Raw genomic sequence first — 5154 nt, forward strand, 5'->3', positions numbered from 1 at the left:
GAACTATTCCCGTCTAAACGAAGAAGCGGTCAGGGCCGCACTGAGATACAAGCACCGGGATTATCACACTCTTCTTGGATACGTGCTGAGCACCACTACTCAACCAAGCGTAAGATTAAAGTTACAATTTTTCTGCTAGCGGCAACTCCACCCCCAAACCCAACACTTCCAGATGTCCCACTAATCTAACTAATCAAAAAGAAAGAGATGGCGAAGCGAAGCCAGATTAAGAATCTCATCATGACTACCTCCACCATGCTACCTACTGACCCACAACCCCCGCCACCAGCTGGTCAAAGTTTTGAGACCATGCTAGCTCTTGCCTTTGCTGCTGCTCAAACGAGCACAGAGTCTCATCGGGTTGGTAAGAGGGCCCACTTGGCTTATCCTTCAGTTGAGCTAGAGGCTGAGCTCAATATCGAGTATGCGACGACTGAGGTTGAGTCGGCTTCTGTCTGGCAATCAAAGTTGAAGTGTTGGGGTAAACTCATCTCGGCTGATGCTTCTGTGAAAGGAGATAAGGAACATCTCCTTACTTTTGATCTTTCCAAGTCTTTACTTTTGCCAGAAGATATGGTTGGGACTGAGCACGTACCAGACACTCGAATGGTTAAGTCCACGGTGAAATCCATGACAAGGGTAAGTTTTTTCAAAAACTTCAATTGTTTATTCGGCTTGATTTATTTTCTCAATCTCACATTTTATTGTTCTCTTGTAAGCAATCTAAAAGACCCACATTGTTATGGACCGAGTCATCAGATCACGACAGAAGGTGGTTGACCTCACGGTAGTAGGGAAGCATATAGAAGCCGAGTTAGCGCGAGCTACAGCTTTACTCAAGATAGCCAATGCTGACAACGCCAAACTCCTAGGCTAGCTCAGTAACGCCGAACAAGAAATGGATTCATTGTACACTAAGCTAGAGGAGTTGAAGAATAAGAAGGACAAGGCAGAGAAGGCTGCTAAGAACCGCAGCTTCAAGGATGCCAAAGAAAGTTACACCAAGCAAGTCAATACCACCAAGAACATCTTCTTTCAGTCTAGCTAGAAAGCTGCTTGTGAAAAACTCGGTCAAGGCCCTTCTACCAAGGTATTTTCCTCTCCTCCCTCCTTCCTGCCGGACTACATGGTCCAATATGCTAACAAGGTCATCAATGCCTTGTAAGGAGAGGAGACTAAGAGAGATGACATTGAGGAAGACGTCGAGGTAGTGGCCGAGCAAGAGGGGACCGCCCAGCTAGAGCATTGTGGTGATGAAAGGACCTCTGTGGTCGATTTGGAGGACATCGTGACTAGAGCTGGAAACAAATTTGCTGATCTTTCTCCTCTTGTTTAACTTTGTTTTTTATTGTATTTTCTTTTGAACTTTGAACTTTGTAGCCGGGCTACTTGCCCCAACTTTTGTACTTGCAATTTTAATCAATGGAAACTTTACAACCTTTTGTTACTTGCAATCTTGTAATGCATTTCTCTGTCTAACTTCAAACTGTGCAATATTATCGCAGCATAAATGAAACATCAACTCTTTTGGCCAGGCAAAATCATCTCGGCTAGAAGGCGGGAGTTGAACAATTCATCAACTCTTTTAGTCGGGAAAAATCATCTAGGCTAGAATATGGGAGTTGAACAATTCATTAATTCTTTTAGCAGGGCAAAATCATCTCGGCTAAAAGGTAGGAGTTGAACAATTCATCAATTCTCTTAGTCGGGCACAAAGCATCTCGGCGGAAAGTTCGGGAGCTATTTTGCCCCTTGACTATTACAATCCATAAGAAAATTAAAAGAAATGCAGCAGTTCTCCAAGTAAACCAAACCTTTGTGTTCATTACATATATGTTTTTAACAAGATTGAAAAAATTACATCGCAAAACGAATGGTGTACATTGAAAAGCTAAATTAAAAGTAATACAACTTCAAATTTGCTATGTTCCAAGGCCGGGGTATGGCTTTACCATCTAAATCCTCTAGATGGTATGCTCATTTGCCTGCCAAGCCAGTTATCTTGTAGGGTCCCTCCTAATTTGTCCCTAGTTTTCCTTCGCCCGACACCAGAGTATTACTTATCACTTTATGCAAGACCCAATCCCCAATCTTGAACTGTCTGGGATGAACTGTTTTGTTGTATTTCTTGGACAGTTCTTGTTAGTATGCCACGATATGGATCAATGCCTTTTCCCTTATTCTTCGGCAAGGTTTAACTCCAGAGCGATTACTTCTGTGTTTAAGTCCAGCTCAAAGTTTTCATTTCGAATAGTGGGCATGCCAATCTCCAGTGGGATGACTGCTTCCATGCCATATGCTAAGGCAAAAAGCGTTTTCCCTGTTGAGCGTCTAGGTGTTGTTCGGTAAGCCTAGAGGACATTCGGGCATTCTTCGGTCCACTTTTTCTTTGCCTTCTCTAACCGTTTCTTCAAACTGTCAAGAATAGTCTTGTTTGAAGCTTCGACTTGGCCGTTCAATTGGGGGTAGACTGACGTTGAATTGTAAAATTCTATTTTCGATTCTTCGTAGAATCCTCTGAACAACTTTCCATCAAACTAGGTGCTGTTGTTGGATATTAAAGCTTTGGAGACCCCAAACCACGTGATAACATTCTGCCAAACAAATTTCTTCACATCTCTCTCCTTGATGTTCGCCAGGGGCTCAGCTTCTACCCATTTGGTGAAGTAATCTGTCACGACTATGAAGAACTTGCGGTAGCTTGGGGCAGTCGGGACTGGTCCCACTATGTCAAGACCCCACATTGCGGACGGCCAAGGACTTATGAAAGGAAGAAGTTCTCTCGTCGGTTGATGAATCTGGTATGCAAATTTCTGACACTTTTCGCATTTCTTCACATACTTTTGGGCGTCGACCTACATACATGGCCACCAATACCCTTGTGAAATAGTGCAATAGGTCAGAGATCTTTCTCCAATGTAGCTTCCACACATTCCTTCATGGATTTCAAATAGAAAGGCTTCAACTTTGCCTAGATGGACGCATTTCAAGTAAGGTCCCATGAAAGACTTCTTATACAAAACGCCAGACGGGGAAAGCCAAAACTGCTCAGATTTAACCAAGATTTTGTTTGCTTCTTTTTTGTCAGTCAACAGAGCTCTGTCTTTCAAGAAACTTATAATAGGATCCATCCACGAAGGGCCTAACTCACCGCATAAGACTTCCACCTTTTCTGGTTCTTCGATGCTGGGACTTGGGAGAAATTCAATCAGGAGAGGGCTAGGAGTTGATTTGTCAGCCATGAAGGCTAACTCGGCTAATTCATCTGCCCGGCTGTTGTCTTCTTGGTCGATTTGTTGAACTCGTATTGTTTGAAATTTCTTGATTTACTCTCTCACCAAGGTCTGTTACTTGGCCATCCTACTATCCTTAGCTTTATACTCTCCAGACACTTAGTTTACAATGAGTTGGGAATCGTTATAAACCATTAGCTCAGATGCTTTCAATTAGAGTGCACTTTTAAGCCCAACTAGCAACGCTTCGTACTTTGCTTCATTGTTTGACACAGGGAATCCAAATGGTCAATCTGTCTGGAGAGATTAAAACCACACCCAACCCGACACCATGTCTGTTTGAAGTGCCATTAACGAAAAGTTTCCACATCTCGCCGATAAAAAGCTTCTAGCATTTTGTAGGGTCCTGAGAGTTATGAAGGACCAAGTGTTCTCGGTTGCTCGGCTATTTCTGCTTCAAGCGCGCCGTTGTCGATTTCAACTTGCAAGGCTTCATCCCCCCTTGGTGATGCGGTGTTGGGCTCAACAGAGTGTTCTGTTATTTCCAAACCCATGAATACATTACTAGGTTGTGGTTGTCCTTCGGGTGATGGATTCGTGGTTTGGCTCGTAATTTCTGCATCGCTTTCTATGTTTGTCTTGTTAAGAGGGTTGAAGTGGATTGGAGAGGGAGTTGGCCGTGCAATTTTCGCAGTGCCTATCTCCATTTGCTCGGTTCGTTGGTAAGATCCACCGGGCAAACCAGGTGAGTTCCTGGAAAAAAAATTCTGCAACGAAGTAAGCCAATGCTTGGGCCTTGATGGCGGTTCAAGGTTGGAACTTGATATCAAATTGCCCCAACTCAACCGCCCATTTCAATATGCAACCGGAGAAATTGGCCCTTTCAAACAAGGCTTTTAACTGAAATTCTGTTAGTACAACAATCATGTGCACATGAAAATAATGTGCCAACTTCCTGGAGGCCATCATCAGTGCTAAGGCAAGTTTCTTGAGCGGCAGGAATCTCGATTTTGCAAGGAGTAAGGTTTTGCTCACATAGAAGATCAGTAGATGTTGTATGCCTTCCATCCTAACAAGTACTGCACTAATTGCATGCTGAGAAACGGCCAGATAGAGGTAGAGTTCTTCACCTTGCTTTGGTGTGACAAGGAGTGAAGCAAAGGATAGGTATATCTTTAGCTCAACCAATGCTCTGTCACATTGTGGGTGTTTGGGAAGTGGGTTTTTATATAGATTTTTTTAGTTGTAGAATATTATTGGAGAAAGTTTTTTTTGTGTTTGGGAAGATAGTTTGATTTTTTTGTGGTTGGATATGATATTTGTGAGAGAAAAAATGAAATGATTATGGGGTTCAATGTGATATTTTGTTTGGATGTGTTTTTTTTGGTTTTGCAAAAGGTTTGTCTTTTTGTGAAAAAAAAAAAAAAACCCAAGTCCCAAACTTCCCAAACACCACCATTCTTCATCCACGAAAACTTTGATTTTAAGGCTTAGAAGAAAGGGCGACAATGATCAGATGACCAGTTTATAAATCTGTTAAACGCGGCTGTCATTCCGGTGAGATGTTGCATGTCATTTGTCGAATTCGGCTATTTCAACTCTTGTATAGCTTTGATTTGAGAGGGATCAGCTTCAATTTCTCTATTAGTCACCAAGAAACCCAAGAACTTCCCCGATCCCACGCCGAAGGCACACTTCGATGCATTGAGGCGCAGCTGGCATCGCTTAAGGATCATGAACATTTTCGCTAGATTGGTCAAGTGGTCGGCCTCTTTCTTACTTTTGACCACTATGTCATCAATGTATGCTCCATTGTCTGGCCAAGAAACAGGGCGAACATCTTGCTAACCATCCTCTAAAAAGTTGTTCTAGCATTCTTTAACCCGAAGGGTATAACTTTGTGGCAAAATAACCCCCTTGG

This window comes from Camellia sinensis, chromosome 5 (assembly GCF_055761805.1).
Source record: "Camellia sinensis isolate YWXY chromosome 5, ASM5576180v1, whole genome shotgun sequence".
Lineage (NCBI taxonomy): Eukaryota > Viridiplantae > Streptophyta > Magnoliopsida > Ericales > Theaceae > Camellia > Camellia sinensis.